The 25,936-nt window shown below is 45.6% G+C and overlaps 1 long non-coding RNA gene and 1 pseudogene across 8 annotated transcripts in view; one reads left to right on the forward strand and one right to left on the reverse strand.

Annotated features, from left to right (window-relative positions):
• Nucleotides 1–1,192: 1,192 nt before the first annotated feature.
• The window catches only part of LOC144121910 (uncharacterized), a 50,727-nt gene continuing 25,983 nt past the window's right edge, over nt 1,193–25,936 (forward strand). For 3 of the 8 annotated variants that reach the window (XR_013312733.1, XR_013312734.1, XR_013312732.1), the window contains exons 1-4: nt 1,193–1,266; nt 1,942–2,027; nt 2,723–2,926; nt 6,999–7,138. This is a non-coding gene — a long non-coding RNA (uncharacterized LOC144121910). The other 5 variants (XR_013312728.1, XR_013312735.1, XR_013312730.1 and 2 more) reach the window with 5 other exon arrangements.
• Nucleotides 18,669–24,370, reverse strand: LOC144121907 (uncharacterized; annotated as a pseudogene).

Genomic DNA, 25,936 nt, shown 5'->3' on the forward strand with positions numbered 1-25,936 from the left:
CCATCCATCCATCCATCCACCCATCCATCCAGAAAAAGGTTAATAAACAGAGAGAGCTCTGTGAAAAACAGGGATGCTGACGAAATCGGCGCTGGGAACATACCGGACCTTTAAACAGGAAATTGTCAAAGAAAATATGTATGATAATTGTAGGGAAGCTCTGTTTGAGGCCAGGACTGGAGCTTCACCCTACAGTGGAAAGCAGCGGTGCTGACTTACCCAAGGCATTGGGGTTTAGGCATAGTGAAGGGAAGTGGATTTTAAGAGGTTAGAAGTAACCAAGCGAAGGCTATCTGATTGGTGGCTAAAAGCAAGACAGCAAGACATGGCTAGGTGGCTTGAACCACCGCCCGATTTAAAGGGTTCAGCTGTATCCATCCATCCATCCATCCATCCAGGAAGTACCCGTCATTCCTTGCGCTTGCCCGCGCTCTTCTCGCGATTCACTTTTGAGTTCATAGCGGCGGGCGAAGCTGATCGTCTGCTACGGAGCCCGGAGATGAGCCGGCGCGGCGGACGCAACAAGCCGCCAGAAATGCAGGGCGCCGCTGAAAAAGAACATCACGCAAACTCGCGGTCGGATCCGCCGATTCCGGCGGAGCAGTCCCGACTGCTCCACGGAGCAATCTCGGCTCGGCAACCGCTCCTTGCCTACGATTGGAAGACGCGATCCGTGGCTCAGATCTGCGTTTGGAATACAGTTGCTCCGAAAAGAGCAGAAAACGTCGCTCCCGAAGTGCTCCAACTCTGCGATTGGAAGACACCATTAGTTGCGCTAAAACTGAAACTTAGAGCGTCTCCTTCGTCTCCACAGGAATGTACCAGAGTTTGCAAACCTTCCTAGCTGTCTGCTAACAGTACAACATTGTCCGCATACATTAAACCCGCAAGTCGTTGCTCAACAACTTTCCGCCTAATTTGTATGAGGAACATTCGACGGCGCGGTTCGTGTGGAGAAGACGAGGAAACTGCTCGACACTTGTTACCTTTATGCAAAGGCTTCACCCTGCAGTTCAGAGCAGCACGTGGGACTTATTTGTTCAAAGCATTGGCTTTTAAGGAGAGTTGGAAGAAAAATAGACATTAAACGGGTAATAATCTTACGGAGGTGTGTCCTTTTTCTGCAATTACAGTTACGGCTAGGTGGCGTGAGCCGCCGCCCGTTTTCAAGGGATCAACCGTTCAGCTTTTCATCTGTCCATTGTTTCCATCGCGGCAGCATTCTTTGCGCGGGTAGCACGGAGTGTTGTGGCGTGTGTGTTCATAGTAAGACGGCGTTTTGTTTCATTTCGTTTAGGCCTTTTGACTCTTTAACTAAATAACTTAGAGGCTGTCAGTTCACAGGGCACATTTTTATTCATAAGAGCGCAACCGCTGGGCATGTCAGTGAGCTCATCCAAAGGCTGCCGTGCATTTCGCCCAGGGTGCACGCAGTTTGTTGCGAGATGAGGAGATTGTCAGGTGCAGCGTTGAGTAGTTGAGTGAAGGTGTGCTTGTCACTTGAGCCTTCGTGTTTGTAACCTTGCGGGTGAGCTTGCCCTTCTGTTTCGCGTGGTTCGCTTGCAGGAGAACGCCTTTCGGTCTTTTCCTACGCATTACAAACACACTTGTTTACATGATCACAAAGTGTTCACATTTATCCCAGATGCATGCTGGCGGAATGTTGGTTTGGTGTCTGTGTGCAATAATTTCATCCCGTGCCTCTGTAGTTTGACTCGGAAAAGCATTTTTCGATGTCTGTGAGTTTGGAGTGCTTTGGTTGCAGGCCTGGGAGTGGAAGTTAATGTGAGAAGCAGAAAACTACGTAGTAACTCGCGTTTTACTGTCATTCGTGTTAGTTGTGTGCTAAAAATGTGCATTCCCAGCCTTTGTGGCGCCTGATTTAACAATTTAAACTTTCAAGCCAACTTCTCAAGAAAAGTACTACTACATTGTTTTCAGCTGTTCTGGTCATCCTTTTGTCGTATTGCGAATGAATGTGTGGAGCCTGCATCGTTTTTACATTTAGTACCCAGTACGACCGAAAGGTGAGCAAAGCAAATTGCTTTTGTTCACACTTTTTTATATCTAGACAAGCTATGTTAGAGGAGTATGTTTTTTCCAGTTACTACTGAATGTGAGACTAATTTGGCAGGACTGTGTGGACATATTGGAACAAGTCTTGCACCTTTTAGCACTTTTTGTTTGTTGTATTATTATCACAAAGGACTCCCTCTGGGGTAGACAGAGCGCCTTTCAGCTCGTAACCTTGTCTCAAGTGAATATCTGGTTTGGGCAGGGAGCATATGAGAGTGTGGCACAGGTGAGGTGCCTTGGAGTAGATGCTGTGGTAAAGTAGGAGGTGGTAGCTCGGTACAGTGGTTGTAATGACAACCACATCCAGAAGAGGGTGAAAAGTCTAGGAGGCTTTTATTGCTGCAACAATGTCTGCAATTCCAGAACTTGTTTGTTGTTTGATGACTATACGAAACAAATTTTGTATCTCTTTCCATTGCATTATTGTTTGATAGCTACGGTGCAAGTGCACACCTAAATGCTCACATATGGTTGCCTTGGTTGCATTGAAGACAAGTCAAAAATATATGCCTGGTGAACCTGAATTTGATGGGTGAATAGGTGACACGCTTTTAATTGTCATATTGTCGTTCAAACCATCTGCATTAGTTTGAGCATGCATCAGAAGATCATGCCAAGTTGTGAGGGTTTTTTTTTTTTTGCACAGGGGAAACTGGATCCTCCTTGTGCTTCAAGAGAATCAGGTCATTCCCTTGGCCTTTATGGGGATGAGGCCTGGACTACTGGTGACAGCACTGTGAGTGATTGGGATTTCATGAGTAGCCAATGCAACAGAGGCCAGCAGGGCACCGGTTCCTTCATGCAGTCTTCTGCATTCTGCTGGAGTTTCTTGAGGAAGCGTCCTGCGCTGGTAAGCAACATTCCCATCATGTGCTCGCGCCATACCATGTCATACCTTACCCCTCCAGCCTTATTTGCATAGCATTTCTTCCACTGTGATGTGATGAAGATAGCATGAAGGGAATGCACACATGATGACAGAGTGTGAAGTACTTTGCACATGTAGTATACGTATGGGTGCACGGGCGGCATTTAGCCTGCCAAGTGTTGGTGCGGAATTTGTTTGATAAAGCTGCACCAGTGTAATGCTGAAATACTATTAAAAGTCTTGGCAAGAGCTTCACCAAATACCAGATGGTAGAAGCGGCAGCCGATAAAGAGGGGAGGCTCAGGCATATATTCACTTCTGTATATAGGGTGACCCAGCTAACTTCAGCCAAGGTTTAAAAAAATATGCCGCGGCACTCTAAGACGACGTGACCAAATGCATGTTGCTGACTATTCTGTGGAGCAACTGACACTATTTTTTGTATTGTGCCTAATTGCTTAACTAATCGAGATTAATTAACTTTGCAAGCAATGAAGATAGGTGAAAAAGTCTAATGAGAAAGTTGTAGAACAGTCCGCGAAACTTCCAATTGAACAGTTTCTAACTTTCTATCTGTTACGTGTCGGCTTTTTTTTTTGCTTGCTGCAAATGCCCGCGAAATACAAAAAATACCACGTGACATGTCCACTTACGTGCCGCGATTGCAGTGCTCTCAAACGTTCTGCGTAGGAACGAACAGATCGTTTAGCCCGGTATGCTGCTGCTTAAAAAGGTGACAGGGCTGCCAAGCAGGCACTGGCTGTGCGATTTACGCAAGCGCAAGCGATAATGACTGTGTCCGCTTGTAGCTATCAAGCGCTGCAAGGGAAGCATACCGCTAGCCTATATTGCACAGCCAGCTTCTGCGTCGCTGCCCCATCATCTGTTAAGCGGCAGCACACCGGGCTAAATGATCTGTTCGTTCCTACATGGACTGTTTGAGAGCACTGCAGTCGCAGCCCGCAAGCGGGTATGTCGCGTGGTATTTTTTTGAATTTGGCGGGCGTCTGCTCTGAGCGAAAAATAGCCAATACGTAATAGATGGAAAGTTAGGAACTCTTCAGTTGAACGTTTCGTGGACCGCTCTACAACTTTCTCTTTGGAGTTTCTTGCCTATCTTCATTGGTTGTGAAGTTGGATAATTAATCTCCACTAATTCTGGAATTAAGCACAATACAAAAAATAGTGTGAGTTGTTCCATACAATAACCAGCAACATGCATTTGTTCACGTCATCTGAGAGTGCCGTGGGATATTTTTAAACCCTGGCTAAAGTTAGCTGGGACACCCTGTATATATGGTCCTCGGTTTAAAGGGGAAACCCGATTTTTCCCAGTATTCACATTCGAACCATGTTATAGCTTGATTTTGTTTAACCGGATTTGCGGCCCCAAAAGGTGCCTACGTGATGCAGCTTTCTAGTGTAAAAAGCTAAATATATCCTGTGGGAACTAGTACATAACTTGAGCCCATTCTATTACGATGTTTCTTAGATAAAGGGGTTGATACACCAAATTTTTAGGCTATAAAAAGCTTATTATGGGCTACCTCGTATGCTAGGTTACCCACAAGGAAGTATTGGGTGCAACAAATGCTTGTAATACGTTTTGATTCAGCTGCAAAGAGCCCTTAAAGGGAAGCTGAAGCATTTTTTGGCATTTTATAGCTTTTAGCCTGCTGAAGAAGGATATCTCATTCAAGAAGGGCAGAAATAATTACAGACAGCTGTTTTTTAGAAGAAAACTTGCACCAGCACCTCAGGGCACCAAGCGAGCGCCGGTGCTGCCCGCGATTGGCCGGGACTGGTGTGACGTCATCCATGTGGATCTCAGGCCAGAAATGACGGTGTTTCTGTGTAATGCATTGCTTCAGCTGGCTTGAGAACGATGCTTAGAAAATTATAGATTATTCAAGCATTGTTGAACAGTTTGGACTCTCACCATACATGTTCGAGCCACCAGCGGCTCCAGAAAATGACGGAACCAATTACGCCATGGAGTGCGCTGACTGCGAAAGTGAAGTCGCGACATTTTCATGTGTTGGAAATTTAAACTGGTACGTATGGTTTGCATAGGTGCATGTATGTGCAAGTGGCAATTAAAAAAAAGGAAATTGCGTCGAAACGCTGTTGTGTACTCGCTGCTGCATAAACTTCTTATAAACATGATAGAATTCAAATAGCCGGCATAATTACACGAGTTGGGTAAGGTAAAATATTTGTTTGTTTATTTACTTATAGTGAGGTGCCTGCTTACACCCGAAGGTCTTTTAGAACTACAAAAGAATGCCATACTGGATGAGTTGGAGTGGGTTCACTGCTGGACTGCAGCACGAAGAGACGGGGCAATGGAGGAAGCTTTCGTGTGTTATTTCTATATTAGAACTTGTGCAAAGAATTATGGTAGTGAGATTATTGCACCGCCTGAAACACCTTGAGGCTTTGTCTGCATTTTTCATATTGTTTTCATTGGTTTCACGTTTGCTTGGGATCCTGTGCAAAGTTTTGGTGGCCACACTACAACTTGGAGGCTTTTATCAGCCGTTTCAGGAATATTCTTTGAGCCACCACCTGTCTCTGCCATGCTGTCTGCTACAACCTCTTTGCTTGGTGATGGTGGTGTTGATGCGGTTGCTTCTTCTTCAGGAGCTCTGTTTTCAAGCATCTCTGCAAGGATCTGAAAGAGCATAAGATGCTGAAAACACAAATATCAGCTTATTATGAACAGATGCGCATGCATGAGAATGCATGAAAAAACACAGCCTAAAGTTTTCTTTCTTCAGTATTGGTAACCCCATTGTCTAAGACATCGTCCAAAGATTGTTCAGAATGTCTGAGACCATTGTCCAGAGACCATATCCTCAAAGGATATACTATCCTAAGACACTCTACTCGGCATCGTCAAAGGTGTAGTTCCAAGAGATTTATATTGGTTAACAGCATAGGCATGAGTTCAACTTTACTAACATGTATAGAAAGTCATTGCACCAATGTGGTGCCATTTAGAGCATCGGAACATGAACATTTTGACAGATATATGGTCAGAGGGTGAATCTGAGAGAAAAAAAAGTAAAACTCCTACAAAAAGTCGTTTCATGCCGCATAGCTAAATCTCCGTGTACTACAGTGCGGCTAGTATGAATTCCATGACAAAAAAATTGCCCTGCCTTGGCGGCTTAGTGGTTATGGCCCTCTGGTGCCGATTTCTAGGACGCCGATTTAGAGAAAAGGGGATTTGATCTGGCCACGGCAGCTGCATTCCAGTCTGGAGAAATGCAAGGGGCCTGTGTAATTTCCGATGTAAATACGGATAGGTGAAATATATCTGGAGCCCGTCGTTACTATATCCTTCATATAGCTCCAGTTGGTTTGTGGAACTTACATTGAACCACACAAACAAGAAACTACTAAAGGTTCAAGTGTGCGTTAAAACACTTATCTCACACTGCTTTGTTTTGGTGAAGACTGCTCTTAGAGGTGGCGAGGCACTTTTGTCGTGCAGGAACACTGGCGGGACGACTCTGGCTTTCAGTTGCGCTGATTTAATTGAAATTCTGAGTCCCCGCATCCTTTGATAATATCGTATATACTCACCTAATGAACCTACTTTTTTTTCCAGAAATGTTGACATCAGTTTGGGGGGAGGGTTCATTGCACGGGAAAAAAAGTTTCAACAGATTTTTTTTGAAAGGTCGATAATTCTTATATCTCCATCCATCCTTCCGTCGTCAACAAACGCAGGTAGTCAGACGCATTCATGCTGCTGGTGTTACCATCATTCACTTCCACGCGATTCAGATTCAGCAATTTCGGTAGCCGGTGCGCAGGCCAATCACATGGTGATAACGCGAACATGCTGAACACCCGCTCTGAACGTCAGGCATGTGTATATGTATAAAACGTGGGTTAAGGTTAAAAAAAAAGTGATTGCGTTAATGCAAATGACTATGCCTTAGCTTACAGCACACAACCTCTTGGTGCTCTGCCAAGTTCCCTGAGTGCACCACTCTCTAACCCCCCCCCCCCCCCCCCCTCCTTCCTTTCACCCCTCTGGCAGGAGCTCTCCTAGGCAGCATCTTGGTGGCTGCCTTAGCAAGCTGGCAGCATCTGGGCTGTCTTGGCACGCTGCCAAGTAGTGCGCAGCACCCCCCCCCCTCCTCTCCACTCCTTCCTTCTGGTGGGAGCTCTCCTCAAAAGGTAAACAAGTGGTGATGTTATGGGCGGCCAGCAGCATTTTGGCGCGCTGCCAAGGTCTGTGCTGTGGACAGCACAAAAACTGAGCAACCAGCTACGAAAAGCTGGCCTACAAAAGGGGGTGGGCGGGCTCATTATGTGAGTGGGTTCATTACGTGTATATATCCCCTCAATGCACCAGTTAAATCTGCTAAAAGAAAAAATCATCTTTTGCATAAATGACGATCAGTAGACTAAGCAGAAGTGATGTGCAAAAAGTTACGCAGAAATATTCATATTTAAGCATATTTCATTCGCGTCCAGATTTGTAAACACTGCTACATTTGCTTGCCTTTTCTAACTGATCGTTAGACATGAATAAATGTTAAGCTGTCAGAATGTACGCTTCAGGGAATGATTCTGTAGTTTATGACTTATAAAACAGATAAAAGCAGTCATTCTGCGATGACAGGCAGAGTAAAATTCGGTATTTCAAGCACAGATGGTGGCTTTTAGATATGCAGCCTTCACGTCGGCACCATGGTGTAGTTAACGTGTTCAGAATTTGGGGCCAATGGTTGCTTTCATCATAAGTAATGCTTCAAGTCCAGCTACACGAAGGGGTCTCGAGTGATCTGAGCACAGGTGGAAAGAGAGAGAGAGCGATAACATCTTGCGGCCTGTTTTACACATGGTATTTACAGAGATGAGAAATGATTTTTAAAGGCCGTTGCTTGCTTAATTTATGTCAGAGACCTGAAACAAACGGTCTCCTTGCTCTACCAAAGTGCTGATTGTTGTTTTGTAGCGTTGGAGCTGAGTGGCCAGCTCTGAACTGACCATGGTGTGAGGGCGCGGGCTCCCCTTTTTCATCCCCTCTTGTGTGTGCTGTGCTGGTACTTTGTATTTTTCTCCATCTCAGGTTTCATAAAAAATGTAATGATTCTTGCTAAAAACTGCAGCGATATTTTTAAAACGAAAGAAAAAATGTTTTGACCGCCACAAAAATGGTTGCTTCCTCTGGATTCTTCCGTTCTGCAACCTAGCACAGGTGGTCTCAGATCCCTTTTTGAATAATGGTAGGGGCCTAAGACCTAGACCTCCCTGACATTATTCACTGGTCATAGCGCACTGTGTTTGTTGGCAGCAGCTCAGCTAAGTGGCGGTTCTTTGCGACCATCGGCGGGTCTTCATTGCTCGGTCGGCCACACTTTGGAGGCGCTTCTACATCGGCTATTTTCATGAAGAACGCTTCATCACTGGAGAGAGAGAGGAGGACTTTAATGGAACAGGAGAGGTCTGCCTGGTTGTCGGCCTCGCATGCTACTCCTGGTGAGGGTGAAAGAAGAGAGGGTGGGGGAAAAAAAGAAAAAGAGAAAAGAAAGGGTGAATGGCGAAATCAAGCACACTCACGCACTCATACACACACACACACATAATTGTCAAAGAATGTCCGCCAAACCCGTGTCTCTTAAAAACACTAAAAATGCTTTTGTCCCCGCGCACACCTGAAGCCGCGTCCCTCCAGGGTCCAAGGACATGCTCCAGGTGCACGGGGCCATCCTGTCGGAGTCCTAAAGCACTTAAAAGCGCCTTGCGATGATTATTGAAGAGTTGGCAGCGGGAGATCAAATGTGGAAGATCCTCAGGCACACCACTTGTGGGGCACAGTGGGCTACTTGATGCACCAATTTTATGTAAATAGGATTTAGTGAAGGCAACGTCCAGGCGAATTTGTGGATTCAATTTTGATCACGTCTAGCTATATTGTGTGGCATGCGGAAGTCACAAGTGGGGCTGATACGTAGAACGGGTCTATATTGATGCTGCGGACTTTACCACAAAGAGCGTTGCGTCTGCCAGGATTTTGTAATTAGAAGCCTTGCGCCATCGCTGCGAGAAAATGGTATAGGTATAGTGCTGGAATCATCCAACGTTCTCTTTGTACAAGCATTGTTTTCAACGCCCGTGAGCAGTAAGCCCATTTCCTACCGCATGTGCACAAAAAAATAGCGCGTTGTGGCGAGAAAATGCCACTGATAATTTGGCCATTAAGGCGCCATGTGCACGTATGTGGACACGCCACTCTGAACATCCACCGCAGCACTTTTTTTCATTATCTGTGACAATGAAAATTGGTGTGCCGTTCCTGCATTTACCTATCGACATATTCCGAGCCCTAAATTGCATCATTCACGATCATTTCTAAAGATGGAATGCAAAAAAGAACTAGTTACTTGTCCCGCCAAAGAACAACGTGGTGCACATATTTTCTTTTTTTTTTACACACGCATTTAACTGTAACTGCAAGAGATGGCTCCACAGACTTGACAGGCAGGGTTAAACTGGTAAGAACGCGGTATTCAAAGTTGGAAATTCGCCTTTCGTACAAAATTATGACGAGGCTTAAGTCACGTCCACATATGTGGACCTAGCGCCTGAAGGGGAAATACGGTAGTCATTGTCACGGAAATAGTAGCAGCACAACCAATTTGGTTTCATAGGCATGGAATATTTCCTTTTCACAATGGAGACCCACCGCGCTGAACGTTTTCTATCCTTTGGGAACGAGTGGAAGTTGTGGAACTTCAAGTCATCTAGGCCATCAGTGTTCGTGCAACCTAACGATGTGCAGAATGAGGGCTTGATGGCCACTCGTCGCTGCACGCACTCAACACAGAAAGCCCAGACCAGAGAAAGCAAACGGCACTGGCACATGATTTCATTTTGTTTGTCGATCACCAAAGCGTGGGACGCAGCGAAGCAAGCAAAGCACGACGGCTGGCTCACTCTCCGTGAATGGCGTCACTTCTGCTAGATCTCTCTTTGCCGTCCCTCCACCCGGTGCTTCCGGAAGCGACGAGGGCATGTTGGCGGCCTTTTTTTAGCGACTGCAGCTCTTTTTGCCGACAGAATCAGGAAAAGATTTACACACATGATTTTCAAGGTCCATTCTTCCCAACCACAGCATTTCACGCAAACCATTTCAGCTTCCCTTTAACTGCTCTTTCTCACAATCGACACCGCCGCCGCGGTGGCTGAGTGGTTACGGCGCTCGGCTGCCAGACCGAAATACGCGGGTTCGATCCCGGCCGCGGCGGTCGAATTAGGCGAAATTCTAGGGGCCCGTGTACTGTGCGATGTCAGTGCATGTTAAAGAACCCCAGGTCGTCGAAATTTCCGGAGCCCTTCACTACGGCGTCTCTCATAGCCTGAGCTGCTTTGGGACGTTAAACCCCCATAAACCAACCATCACAATCGACACCAGTTATAAGCATGATAATTAATAACGTATTAGCTTGGTGTCGATATCAGTTAATATTAGTGATGTCATACCACAGTAATGTGACTTACTATGAACAACGGTGCATGAGATCAGCCAGGTGCTGCGCCAGAGGTCAGTTGGCTGATCGGCAGATGTGCTGTCGCTGATACACCAGCTGGCACCAGCATCAGTGGCTGTGTGAAACCTGCACGCCAGTGAGGTGACTACCTGGCTGTACCCATCCAGCAATCTCATATCCATTGGACATTCAGTAAATATCTGCGACAAGATATGTTCATAATTGTGCACCTCACTGCCAGGCCCTACCTCTCTTCCTTAAGTTTAAGCCTGTATGAAGCATGCTGAAGCCACTTCTGTATATGACACCTTCAGCTTTGCTCACCGCCGTGCCAAAGTGTTGATTGAAAATAACTGCATCTGTAATGAATGAAAGGTCAAAATATTGCCACTCGTCTGCGTTGTGGTCTGTCTCCTCTTGTCGACACCACTATGTGACAAAATTAGTATCGGGGAGCATTGCTAGAACTATGGCATAGATCACTATTACTGGCTAAAGGCACAAAATTGCACAAAAGATACAAAACATTTACTCACATCAAGAAGAATCTATATTACTCAAGACACTGCACATGAAATAAGACTTATTCCTAGCTGTTTTATGAGTACTGAAGTTCATAATTTATTTCCAAATCGCATCCAAAGCACAAATGAATTTCCTGTACATTTGAACCTTGTTGTAACAGAGTTGAAAGGGTCCAACTATTACATCGTTAGATTCATTAATCATTATCACCATTGCTCATTTAGTTATATTGAGGTTCTGCTGGGGTTGAATAGGCACACCACTAATGTGAATCAGTAAAAACTTTGGCAAACTGTATACCCATTACGATTGGCATAACACGCAGGTCACAGAATTTCCTCCTCCCTTTGTTTTCCAATCCACCTTAAATGCTAGGCAACTTCATCCTCCATCAAATATGCCAATATTCTTTTCGTGCTATTGGTCAATTGTCTCCCCGTGGAAACTGAAACTTATGAAGCTGAAAAAAAAAGTAAAGGAGGGATTAAAAGTGTGTGTTTGATGCCAAAAATTTAACCCTTGAACATTGTGGAAAGAAGTTCGTTAAGTAACCTTGTATTGATTCAAATTTGACTCAGTCAGCAATTGTGTATTCCTGATATTTTTATTCTGCAACTTCAAACCAATATTTTGTTTGCACAACTCATACTGAACCCATAATGGACAAGGAACAATCCTATGCACATTCAGTACCTGCAGAAGGGTGCTACCATTCTTCATGACTGCACAGGACAAATGATTTGATTTTAAAATACTTAGCAACCTGAACATTCAAAGTTGGAAATTCGGCTACCATACAAAGGCGAGTTGAGCACATAGCGCGTGTGACCACGTTGCATGGTCAGCACAGAATTTTTTTGCAATTTGAATACAGAATAAGCATACCACTCTGTATGCCTTGATACCGCTAACTGAACTGCACAATTTCTTTACAAAAAAAAAACAAACAAAACATTTGTGTCTATAGACAAGCATCAGGCCATGGCGTCATGGAGATTTGGTGGCGCTGGTGTCAGCAGTGACTTTCATTGTGTAGGCAAAAGGCGAGACCATGTGCCTCGGGTGTGCCTCGCGTGCATGTTTTTGAACGCATTTTGCGATACTCCAACAAGTTGTGGTGTGGGTGGTTGAACCGCAGGGCTGATGAAAGGCAACAGCATAAGTTTCCGCAAGTTTATTGCAGTTAGATAGGGGTTAAAGCAATGGGTGGAAACCATGGAACAGAACAGGTTTGGCAATGGATTGGCTGCATGGCTAGTATTGTATTTCTGCATCTAAATATAATAGCATCTCTTAATGCGCATGGTTTCTCTTCAGTCACGCGGCAAACAGTGCAAAATTGAATCCCTGCAGCTTGTTCGCATTCTCTTGGGCTCTCATTACGAGAAGCTTAGACATGATATTCTGCTTGCGTGTGATCGTAAGTTGAATGCAGGGGACCATTTTCAGATGGCAATCGCCTGGACTACGTCCTGAGCATCTCGTCATGGTAAAAAAAAAAAAAAGCGCCGTAAACAGTTGCTGCCAGATGCCTTCAGCATTCATAGCGGGCCACTAAGCTTGATGTTTGAAGCAGCACAGTACTTTCGTAGTAGGAATGTGCAACGCATAGTTTTTTCTCTATTTTCACTCTCACAAGCTTGAACAAATGTGTCCTTTCGACACACGTCCTAGAAAACGATTAGACATCGCTAAGACCGTGGCAAAATATCACAGTGCTATTTCCCTAATACCTGAATTTTACCATTGCAGGATGGTCAGAACCCAGCAAAAACTGCAAATACCAAACCAAAATCACTGATCATGCAAAGTCAGGCGCGAACTAGAATGCAAATCTTAAGCAGAATGACTTATTATTTAGGTCTGCAAAGCAAATGTAAATTTCGTTGGAAGCTCAAGGTAAACTATTATGCATGCACTTGTGCAGCAGTCCTAAAGCCAAGCGAACAAGAAGTTTTTTTTGCAGACATTAGCAGTGAAGCGAGGCCTCAACTCCTACCACAAATCACTATTTCATGAAGCAGAATAAAGCATTTAAGTTCACTGCGCACTCGTCAAATTTCCAAAGAATAGAGAGTTCACATTTGCATGCCGTATATAAAAGTAACTGTATGACTTCAGTCTCCAGTAAACTGTTCGACTTGATTGACCCTTAATATTCGGCGTTCTTCACACTGAAGTGGCTCGACGAACTCGGGAAGCACATGACAAGGTTCGTCATGTAAAAAAGCTGCTTTGTGTCGCGAGTTCTGTCGTCCTACTTCTTGCATTTAGCAATCGAGTATGCTGTATCGGCTTAGAAGTTAAGACTGCAGACAATTAGTTGCCCCGTATACCTCGTGCTTTCTCGGTTTCGTTTAAAAAGTCAACGTATAGTCGACCGCGGTAGCCACGACGTTTGTCTATAGTTAAGCTGTATGACCCTGTGCTGCTATTTTCATACATCAAAGCACTCGGCCCATTTCGATCTTGCAGTGTAGTGAAGGAGAAGCAGCAATTAAGCAAAGCATTAATGATATCTAATGAGTTGTCTTTAGTCAGCAAATATTTCATTTTAATGTGCAAATGGAATCTTACCAGTTGCTACCTGACTGTCTTAGTACTGCCATCAAATTCATCAAACTCTTGCAGGTTTCTGAATGCATGCTGCACCAGAGCAGGTGTTACACTGGTGCTGTCAGGAAGCCGTGCGGGTGAAAGCTTGTCTAGACGGTCTTGCACTTGCACGTGCTTGCCTCATTACCTGTGAGTGACGGAGGACGTGCTTCTGGAACTTTAGAAGTGCATATAAGAGAACATAGGATGTAAAATTTCTGTGAAATCAGTAAAATTTAATTGTATAAATGCAACACACAAAAGTAAGGCTAACTAAAGAATTTACACTACAGCAGTGTTGAATGGATCATACCTCCTTCCGGAATGGCATTCCGCTCTGGTGGACATTTTGCAGAATACGAACTGATTAGATACCAGGTCTTTTCCCCCAAAACAATAAAGCTAGTTTTAACTAACCACGACCGGGTTTATTACTTGGCGACCTGCTCACTATGCCGGCTCCTATGGCAGTGCGTGTCCAGGTAAATATCACGTGACTCTTTCAGGAGGGACAGCGCGCCACAACCGGTGGCGCCACAAGTTACCCTCATTTCGGCAGCGCCCGCCGTATACTTCTGCTAGCTTCAGTACGCTTGCACTGGCATGTGGCCAGTAGGCCGAGTTAAACCGCATTGTTTTTTAGGCACGCACCACAAAGGTGTGTTAATATTCATCAGATGCAATAATTGTGGACCAGTTTTTGTATACAGTGGTAGTTACGAGAGAGAGAGAGACTCTTTAATGAAAAAACAGAGAATTTAGCCGGCGTTTCAATATCGCTGGCATGCTACTCTGCGTAGGGAGGGGAATTTGGGAGATAAAGACTGAAGGTGAGCAGCGTGAAGAGGTGGAAGGGGAAAAAAAAAACGAAGATAAAATGCAGCCATGAAATGGGTACTAAGGATGCAGTGGCGAGTATTGATGTAACCTATGGAATGATGGAGTGCATAGTCCGACAAATGGGCTGACGAAGTTCACTGCAAGAAGAATGCATGAAGGTAACCTGCAAGTGAATTTAGAGCTTATCGAGATGTCCAGTGTCTTTTAAATATGTAAAAAGAGAGTTCATTGCAAGTCTCTGTTGCCTGAAGCAGGCTAAGGGGCCTAAAACTTTGTCCATTGTTAGGGGCACTGGGCAGAGCTTCTGCATTCAATGTTCATAGTACGCACGCTCGTTAGCATACGCAGGGCACTCAAGCAGGATATGTTCCACAGTTTCTATCGAGGCACAGTTGTCACAATGCGGACTGTTCATTTGTCCAAAACGGTAAAGCAGGCCGTTTGTATATGCAGCATTCAGACGAAGTCGGTGATAAAGTGTTTCGAGTTGTCGAGGAATTCTGGGTGAGAGTCTTGATCTAAGATGTGGGTCGATTGAGTGAAGAAATTGGTACTGATGTGTCGGCAAACTCCAAAACAGATACGTTTCTTCGTACGCAAAACTTTTAGCCATTTGGGACACATCAGATTTTGTGAGAAAACTTCGAATGTATCTCTGACCTTGATGGCCCTTACGGGCCGCTTCATCTGCTTTTTCATTAGCCATAATGCCACAGTGAGCAGGTACCCACTGAAATGTTATGCAGTGGCCTGCGGCAATAGCTAAATGATGGATATACCCAATGTCCAGGGAAACTGGCTGGTGATTCGTTTTCTTCAGCAGGTTGGCCAGGATCTGCAGAGATGCTTTTGAATCGGTGAAGATAACCCAACGGCCGGCGGTTCGGCGCAGGATGTAAGAAACAGCTTCCTTAATGCCGTGAAGCTCAACTGTTGTAGAGGAGGTCCTCCGCTGCAGTCGGTAGGAAAGGGCATGGCCTGTTGAGGGTACATAAAGGCCACAAGAAGAAGTTTCTTTAGTAGTTGAACCATCGGTGAAGATATGGGTGTGCTGCGTATATTCTTCGATTAAGTAGGCGAGAGTAGCTTGCAGAAGTGCTGCCTGTGGCATGCGGCTCTTTGCATTCACACCTGGAACAGACTTCTTCACCTTTAGAGGAGAGAGTGTCCATGGAGGAAAGGCCAGAGGGAGTAGTTTCTGTGGCTGATTAATAGTAGGAAGGGGCAGGAGCTGCACTGCCTGGCCAAAGCTAGAGTTGCTGTGAGTTAGGTGGACACGGTGTAGGAAGTGCTTCTTCCCTTGCAGGACATGGCGTAGATGGGTACGCATAGTTTCCTGGGCGGCAATTACCTCTAGTGGGAGACATCCTGCCTCCGCTACTTTTCCTGATGCAGAGGAACCCTTTGGGAGGCCAAGACATATTCGCAGGCAGTTGTTCCGTGCGGCATTGAGAGTCTTATTGCTTGATGTAGATAATCTTTGAAGCACTGGTAGACAGTAGCGCAAGGTTCCTTCAACATAGGCTTTTTCAAGCAGAAGCATTGATCGGCAGTTGCTACCCCACCTTGTTCCCGCTATGAACCTGAACACTTGCGATGCTGCAGTAATCCCCTCGCGGAGTTTTTTGATCTGAGGTGACCATGACAGATTATAGTCGATTACAACACCCAGGAATCGCTGAGATCGTACATATGGCAGCGATCGTCCGCCTAGGAGCAGCGGATATCGGGTCATCGTTTTTCTTGTAAACGCCATTGCAACACTCTTTTCTGGCGAGAGACGAAGACCTCTGGAGGCCAGGTACATCGAAATGTGCAATAGCGCTCTCTGAAGACGTTGCTGGGTAATATAGCGCGAACGTGACGCGGTCCAGATGCAGATATCATCAGCATAAATTGTTATGCGGACCCCTCGCGGAAGGTGTCTTCTTATGTGAATAAGGACAATATTGAACAGGAGAGGGCTGAGCACCGCTCCCTGTGGTACGCCCCTCTCCACTGCGTGAAAGCGTGTTGGACCGTTTGGAGTGGTAATAAAAATTTGTCGTTCTTTTAAATAATGCCCAATCCACTTGTATAGCCTTCCTCCAAGGCCAAGACTGCCAAAGGCTGCGAGAATTGCATGGTGAAAGACGGAGTCAAAAGCGGCCTTGATGTCTAGGAAAACGGCTTTGGGATGTACCCAGCATGAAGGTACTCCTCAATTGATGAGACGAGGGCGATGATATTGTCAGTCGCAGACCTGTTTTGACTGAACCCGTTCATTTCTTGGGGGAACTCATTTCGGCTTTCTAGGAACCAAGTTATGCGCTTGCAGATCATGCGCTTTATGAGCTTACCTACGCAGCTCAGTAGGGCAATGGGCCGGAATGATGCGTAGCTTGTTGGCTGCTTACAGGGTTTCAAAACGGGCACGATTTTCGCCAGCTTCCATTCCGTGGGGACCTCACCAGCCATCCAGGAAGAATTGTAATACTCCAGGAGTCGAAGACGGGAGGTGTGGGGTAGCTTTGCAATGGCGTCATAGGTCACCTTATCATGACCCGGAGACGTGTGCCTGTTTGTCTCCGCGATAAATGTGGATAGTTCTTCCATAGTGAAAGGCAGGTCTAACGATGGCACTGCCGCCTTTGGGATGCCTGTTTAACCATCTGCGGAGAGTGTCGAATGCCCTGACCCTGCCGACAGCAGCTTGCAGTATTCTTCTGAGACTTTTATAGATTTTTGTTCGTGAAGGGAGAGTGCAGCGAAGGGGTGGAGTTGTTGAAGTGGCGTGCGCATACCTCTAACTATCCGCCAAATATTGGTTACTGGTTTGCGCACATCCAGCGTAGAACAAAAGTCACGCCACTTTTGCCGACTGAGTTTATCCATGTAGCGTCGAATGTGACGCTGTGCCCGTCGGCATGCACGTAGGTCACCGAGGTTTTTTGTGCGCAGAGCTTTCCTTTCAGCTCGCCTGCGTATAGCACAAAGCCTTTGGAATGTGTCATCATTTGAAGGTAGGTTATCATTTTTAGCTGTAATTTGTGTACTCGCCCTCAGGCAATACGCAATTGTCGATGCTAATTCCTCATTGCGAGTTGCCGCAGTAACTCCTCTGCTTACAGCGTTTTTTTATGCGTCCCAGTCTGTAGATTTTATAAGGAATTTCTTTGGGTTCCTCTGCACATGGAAAGCCGATATGAGGATTGGGTAATGGTCGCTTCCACGTGTCTCCAAATCAGTGCACCAGCCAAAGTTGTGGGCGAATGAACTTGTGACAAATGTCACGTCGATGCTGCTGGTAGTCGTCGGGCCTCGGACGTAGGTGATGCTGCCGTCATTTAATGGCTGAACTGAATGCTTGGAGAGAAGTATTGCAAGCTTGGCACCTCGGGCACATGTATGTGAGCTGCCCCAAATTTCATTATGAGCATTGAAGTCTCCGCAAATAATATGCGGAGAGGGCGTTCTTGCTATCAAGTCTTCAAGTCTCAAAGCATCAAATGGCGTGCCTAGCTCAAGATATACTCCAATCAGAGTGTACTGTTGTCCGGCAATAACTGTGACAGCGCATACGTATTCATTGTCGCTGTGAGGCGGGACATCAACCGGTGAGGCCGGGATATCCTTGCGAAAGCCAATCAGCAATCTGCTGACGTTATCTGGTCATTGTGAATGATGGAAATAGTATCCATTGAGTCGGAAAGTTTCCTCGACGCGTGATTCACAGATGACTATGAAGGGGAAGCGGTACGCTCGCACGAGCTGTCAGCTAACATGCCTGCGTCTTTGGCTCATGAGCGCGCGAGAACAGCGCAGAAGCTGGTGTCTTGTGTTTGTAGCTTCCCCTGCATAGCCACAAAAAGCTGTAACCGACTAGAGGCTGCTAGTGGTAATATTTTTTTTTCTCAGAGCAGCAGTTTTGGAGTTAAAACAAGCTCAAAGAGCGGTTGTACTGGTGGGCGTGGCTCTGGTGCTAATTGAGCGGCGTTTTTTTTTTGTGCACACAGCTGCACAATTTATACACGATTGCTTCTGCACTGTACCTAGCAGCATCCCAGGGTAAAGTAGCGCTCCTTTCCGCCAATTTACAATAAAAAGCGCGCTATGGATACTTCTTACTCACTTTTAGGAGCGTTAACCCGATTGTTAATCATTCCAAGATGCACTCTACATGAAAAATAAATAAAACCAGACTCGAAAAGCTTGTTTGCCAGACACAATAGCCGGTCGTGGCCAGAACTTATTTGACGCCAGCCAGATCCTTACACATTTAGGACCTTCTGTGATTTTGGTTTGGCATTTATCATTTTTCGTTTGGCGTGCTCTTCTGTCAGATCAGAGGCAGAATTGGACAAAAATGGTCTCATAAACTTATGGACAATCACCTGTAGCAAGGCCCTTCTGTGAGGCGCTGTGGGGTCCTTTGAGCACACAAATAGCGGATTTTTTGCAAGTGATGGCAGCACTAGGTCTGCAGACTTCTTAAGCGGCCTTGGCCCCCTAACAAGCACAGGAGCCACACTTGGTGCAGCACTTTCCAGGCGGTTGACAAACCCTACGAAAGCCAAGGTAGGGTACGACAGCCCTCCTCGGTCCATGCCTGCTATGATGGCAGTAGTAGTAGACTGAGAGGCTGGAGCCTGCAAATTAATGAGACAGCCCTCACATGCAATGCAGTCTTGCACCGCTCTGACCAAGAAGCCAGCAATCATTGCCAGTGTGCTGGCTCGAAGGCTTTGTTGAGGGTAACCTGCAAGAATGAAGGCAAATTGGAACTGAATGACAGTTACTCTGAAAAATGCTATCGGCAGCATTTGAGTCCTAAATCAATTTTTTGCTAGCACAGTGCCCAAATATTGGTAATACAGTCGAGTCCACTTATAACAATGTTCAAGTGCCACGAAAATTCTATTGTTATAACCAATAATTGTTATAAATGGGTTGCACGAAAAAAAGCACAACAACTGCAAAGAGGGGTCACGGACGGCAAGTGACATGCGAGCTCCGCCGAGGCATCGTTTTGGTGGCACCGAAAGGGGCATTGTAAAAAATACGAAAAGGTTGCTGCGGCTGCCTCCCAGCTTGAAAAATCCCTTAATGCCCGAAAAAAAACAAAGGAAACATGAAAACTTGAAAGCATTTAAATAGGGCAAAATAGCTTGCACTTCTCACTTCTTTGCTGAAACAAACCCGTAATCGGTTAGTTTGACTGTTTCGCGGCAATCTTGCTGACATCGTTCTGGAGGGCATCCAAATGTTGGACATGTCCGATTGAAAGGTTTTTTGCAAAAATGGAGTCCCACAGAAACTTGATCATTCTTGAGGCCTCCTGATGAGAGACAACTTGTACAGGCTCCGGTTCATCTTCGTCATCGCTGCTGTCATCGCGCCGGTGACTGCTGCAACGATCGCCTCATCAGTCAATTCTTCGTTTGGGGTGACTGCATCGTCGGCGTGCAAGAATTCTTCAAGCCCTTCCGCGTCGCCGTCATCACCGCGCACCATAGACCAAAGTTATGTAATCGCTCCATCGGCAGGAGCTTTGCGACACTCCGCGTCACTGATATCCACGGCAAAGCCCACTTTTCGGGAGCAATTCATGACGGTGGAGGAGCTGACTTCTGCCCATGCCCCAAAAATGAATTGAACAGCCATCAGAAGCGAAATCTTCTGATCTCTGGAGCGGGTCGGCATTCACGCACAGCAATGTCCAGGTTAAAAGCAAGCCTGCTCAACACGGCAGCGATACAATGCCTTGAAGCACGCAATCACGCCTGCGTCCATGGACTGCAAGCCTGCAGTCGTGTTCGGCGGCAGGAAGAAAATTTTTACATGCGACAGCTTCTGGGCAGTCTGGTGTGCAGTACAGTTATCAAGGACCAACGCCACCTTCCTGCCTTCATGCTGCATCCGCTGATCAATCTCGCACAGCCACTCGTGGAAAAGTTCACGTGTCATCCACGCTTTCTTATTATGACGGTAACGAACTGGAATCCTCGCAGCACCACGGAAACAGCGGGGATTCCTAGATTTTTCAATTGCGAAGGCGGGGCACTTGTTGCTGCTGTCCATTTCGCACAGAGGAAAACGGTCGCCCGCAATTAGCTGTGCTTGCCGCCCTTACAGGGATCGCCTTTGAGTGCATGCGTCTTCGACGGAAGCATTTGGAAGAATAGCCTGGTCTCGTCACCATTGTGCAAGTCCCGGTCTGCATATGCTTCGCGGATGTACGGCAGTCTCTTCCAACCACTTCCGTCTAGCGTCAACATCGAGCGACCCTGCCTCGCCCACGACTGCCTTGTAGACGATTCCGTGCCTCTCTTTGAAGCGCTGAATCCAGCCACCACCAGGCTGGAAATCGGCGTTTTGAGTGAGATACGCAAAATGCTTCGCCTTCTCCACTAAAATCGGGCCACTAATTGGCAAGTTCATAGCACGTGTGCTAAGGAACCACTGATGCAGTGCCTCCTTCACGTCTTTGTAGGCACCATGCCGAATCCTCTTCCGGCCGTCCTCCATAGCATGGCCAGCACTAGCATGGCATTCGTTTTCAGTCATCTTGAGCGCGTTGCGGATAATGGTTGAAACCGTCGGCTGTGACAGGCCGTACTTGCGTACTAAGTTGCACACTTTTTCACCACCTTGGTGCTCCCTCAAAATGTTCCGCTTCGTTTCCAAAGATATTGCCGCTCGCTTTCTCTTTTTCGGCAGTTGATCCAGTAGAGCCACGCTGGCCGCGCTTCCTGAAGGAGAATCGTCCATTGTTGAACTCTGGGGAGGAATCCGATGGGCTTGCAGAACCAGCAGGGCCGAGGCTGGTGATGGCAGATGATGAAAACCACGCTGGCAACGCACGCGCTTTGACGCTGTACGCTGCCTTCGGAACTTGTGCAGCTCGTGAAGCAGGAGCCAAAAAAAGTGGGAAAGATGGGGCAACCCACGCTGAAATGCCGTGACGCGTTTTCAACGGGCGGCGCACCCTCAGAATGGGCTGCTCCCGGCGCGGATACAAAAGCAACAAAAGGAAGCGCCTCCCTACCCTCTCCACCTCTGCCCAGAGGAAAGTGCCCGTCTTTTCTCCTCCGAGTCATACAAGCTTCTCCGGCTCACCCCATGCGCCTCGCCTCGTATGCGTCATCACGTGATCTTTTCGCAGCCGCTGTGGCCGCTATGCGGGCGGCTCCGCATACGCGCGTGCGTTTTTTGTGCCGTAAGCGTAGTTTGGCTGGCGTGGTAGCTGCGTTTGTGAGTTTTTTTTCTTGGAGGGTTGGCTCCAAATGACTACATTTAATTATTATAACCGACAATCTTGTATGATATCATTGTTATAAGCGGTTTATTTTATTATAGAACACATTGCAGAGGTGACGGTGCCGCGGCTGTCTATTGCTATATCCGATATATTGTTAAAAGCGGTATTGTTATAAGTGGATTTGACTGTATGTCCTTAATTCATGCAAACAGATAATTTTCAATGGATATAAGGATGAGCTGTTTAGGCGACAACACTTTTCGGAGGTTACCGTTCAGGCACAGCTAAGTGCAGAATGAACGCTGTCCCTTCCTCTTGGTTGAAGCCTCAGTCGTTGATCCCCTCATTCAGACCCTAAAGGTCATTTTGGGACAGCACCTGAACTCACTGTTTTACATCAATATCTCTACTTTTCTGAGGAGCAGAACCCTTAAAACTTGGATGACGGAAATGGCACCAAGCCTTCTAGCTTTTCCCTTTAAATTTAGAAGCTGCATGTGCACATTTAGCATACAAAGCCCAAATTTTCAAAGGGTTGTCTCAGCATACTTGGATAGCACTTCAGTGGAGCGAGATGTGGAAGCAGAAGCTTCTTGATAGCACTGTCAGAAGTGGCCTTCACAGGAATGAGAAACAGATTTGATGTCTTCCCCAGCGAGCCCATCACACTCCCAGCATTGGCACTGGATGATGCGTGGAGGATTCCAGTCACCAAGATTTTCAGTAGAGATGATAGGGCTGCGTACGCGTTGGTTTGGTCTTTGCACCCATTCAAATGTCGTATTGTCGAAAACAGTGACTTTACATCATCACTTGAGAACTTAGCTGTCAGCACGAAATGAAACCCGGACTTCAAGAGGAACCTTGTGCATAGCACTGTCGACATGCTGGTCACTCTCAGTTCCTCATATGTTTCGTCAGACAGGAATTCCATTTTATATGATGTGCCTTCTTTCCATTCCATGAACTACTACAGAAAGTCGTTTTCTAGCCATGAAAGTCTGAAAAAGAAAGGTTTGCAAAGTAGTAAACTAGCGCATGTCACAAGAAAAGCAGCAAAGACCTCTTCAGTAGCTGTTAATAAAGGAAACCTACTCTCCATTAGCTCCGTACTAGAAGCCGAAACTTATTAAACTCTACAAATCCATGCATTCAACAGTAAAATACGTCGATGGCTGAGTAGTTATGGTGCTCGGCTGCTGACCCAAGAGACGTGGCTACGATCCCGGCCACGGTGTTTGCATTTTGATGTAGGCAAAATGCTAGAGGCTTGTGTATTGTGCCACGTCAACATGTGCTAAACCTCAGATGTTTCAAATTATCTGCAGCCCTCCACTACGGCATCCCTCATAGCCTGTGTCGCTGTAGGAAGTTAAACCCCGCAAACCATAAATCGGTAAAATACGGTGAGCGTAAACACTGCCAAAACTAAGACACATCTCTAGTGTTCTGCAGAGTAAAACGGCATCCTCAAGGCATCTCTGCTTATTCAGTGGAGAGTGGTGCTGTTAATATTATGGAGCACAAACCATTTGCGCACCAATTCCATGAATTCCACTGTTGGCAGACAGTCTCCGAAGCTAGGAGCTCCAAGACTCTGTCCATGTTGTTGCAAGAATCGCAGGACTGTGGTGACCTAAACGAGAATAAGAGTAAATGATGATCATTCCTATAATATAGCTAATCACCCTGCTTAGTGCTGTGAAGTCGAGGAGGAAAATGTTATTCAGTGCGTGCAGTAACCCAGAAACTGATCCTTTACATTTGAAGCGTGCATCCTTTACACAGCCAACAAACTATACGTTTGCATACTTTACCTGTGGCGAAAAAATCTGAACAGCCCTGTTGACGTTCATTTTTTCGAAATTTGTTGGCCACAGGTGCTTCTTGGTCAGGCACCTCACCAATTTGAAGGCATCTTGCTTTTCCTGAATCTTGTACAGCAGTCTGTAACAAGGCGAAACATTAGTCAAGTTTGAATAGCTAAAGCAAAAATGCCATCTTTGTACCTTAAGAAGTCTGGAAGGTTGAATTTTCCATTTCTTCTGAACAGTCTCTTCACTTCAAGGAACTGGGATCTGATGTTTTTCATTATGTGGCAATAGTCAAGAGACAGGAAAAGTTCACGACCTGAATTCAGAGGGTGCCTGAAAAAAATTATATTAACAGAAATTAGCCTAGCTATGGTGAAAGTTCTAAATGACATGCTTACAATGAAGGCATGCACACGTTTGAACTAGCATTGCTTACTCAACAACAGGTTGTATGGGGCCACCCGACAGGTTCGAGAACTTGGTGTTGCATTTGTGGTTATCTCCAACAAGGCGTACAACTTTGAATCCCGATTCTTCAACACACACTGTGTTACCTTTAAGGCAAGAAGCTGAAGTTGCTCTCCTGACAAGGCCTTTGTGAAGTAGTACCATACTGGGAGCTTAAAGAAAACAATAGTTGCATTTGCAAATGAAATTCGAGAGACATTTCTGTCTTGGTTTAGCTAAAGAACTGCTAACCCAGGTAGAATATTAATTACCTGTAGTGGATAGAGAGTCCTATGAACACAAAGCACAAGAGATGAGTTGCCAGTTGGTCGTGAAGCCCGAAGTCTACTTCTGCACCTCCCAGGTCAACAAAGCCATGCACAGCATCTGACTGCTTTTGGCAGGAGGTAGTTCTCTTGAGGGACATTCCGTCCATCACCAGGGAGCCAAAGCATGCCTACAAATGTTAATATCCAAATGTGACAGAATCCTTTTGATATAAAATTAAAATATTTCATCTGCTCAGAGTGTAGTTTTGCCTTCATATTTATTTATTTATTTATTCAAGTTACTCACAGGCTCCTTTACATTGGAGCATTGTGTGAGTGGGGCAGTACATAGAAGTTAGAGAACAGCGCAAAAAAAAGGACAGAAGAAAAACTTTATACAATAGTTAGCAAGAGGCACTCAGAAGAATACAAATAAAGTAATACAACACACAATAATTACGTGTTTCAAAATGTGGCAACATGGAAATGGAACACGATTTGACAGAGAGGCTAAAAAGTGCACAAGTTAGTTCACACTAAGCAGCAATAAAACACTTTTCGCAAGAATACACAGAACTGAGACAACTAGGCGAAGATTGCGGTTATTTTATCACGAAATGTAGCAGGATTTCTGGTATTAGTAGCATCGTCAGGAAGGCTGTTCTAATAGTTTATGGCACGTGGGAGAGCAGACATGTTGAATGCTTTTGTATGACCAAAAATACGCGTAAAGCTGCTATGATTATGGAGGCGATGAGATGTGCGACATGGCCGTGACAAAGGTAATGTGTGACTGTGAAGACTGAAAATCATTTTATGAAATAAGCAAAGAAGGGCTACGGTACGACGTGATTCTTAAGACTCAAGTGATAGCGATAACTTGATCTTAGTGACGCTGGAATGCCGGTTATAATCACGAGCGATGAAGCGTGCAGCACGGTTCTGTATAGATTCGAGATTACGTGTTAGATACGCTTGGTGAGGTGACCAGATGGGTGATGCAAATTCTAGTTGTGGGCGGACAAACGTCTGGTAGGCTAGTTTTCGAGTGTCAGATGGTGCACCATGAAGATTACGCTTTAAGTATCCAAGGGTTCGTGAAGCCTTAGCTGTAATTTTATTAATGTGTGTCGACCAGGAAAGGTTTCGATTTAGGTGAATTCCGAGATATTTATATGAGGACGCTGTTGTCACATGATTACTGCTGAGCGAGTAGGTGAAAGAAGAGTTTGAAAGTTTACGGCTGAAAGTCATTAATTTACACTTATCAGTGTTGACCGGCATTAGCCACATGGAACACCAGTTTGTTATATGGTCTAGATCTTTCTGTAAAGCGATATGATCGGTTTGATTAGAAATTCTGCGGTAAATAATACAGTCGTCAGCAAACAAACGGATGTTAGAGGTAATGTCGGTTGGCAGATCGTTAATATATATTAAAAATAGTAACGGGCCCAGGACACTGCCCTGGGGAACACCGGACGATACTTCAGAGAGAGAGGATGAACAATTGTTTATACTGGTAAATTGTTTGCGAAATGAGAGGAAATTTCTAATCCATGATAGCGTTAATGAGTCGATATTTAAAGCAGAGAATTTGGCAATTAAACGACAATGTGCTACCCGATCAAAAGCCTTAGAAAAGTCGATGAAAATGCAATCAGTCTGTTGGTTATCATTCATGTTAGTCAGAACTTCGTGCGTAAATTCCATGAGTTGAGTATCGCATGACAGTCCTTTTCTAAAAC

Source organism: Amblyomma americanum, chromosome 2 (genome assembly GCF_052857255.1).
Source record: "Amblyomma americanum isolate KBUSLIRL-KWMA chromosome 2, ASM5285725v1, whole genome shotgun sequence".
Taxonomy (NCBI): domain Eukaryota; kingdom Metazoa; phylum Arthropoda; class Arachnida; order Ixodida; family Ixodidae; genus Amblyomma; species Amblyomma americanum.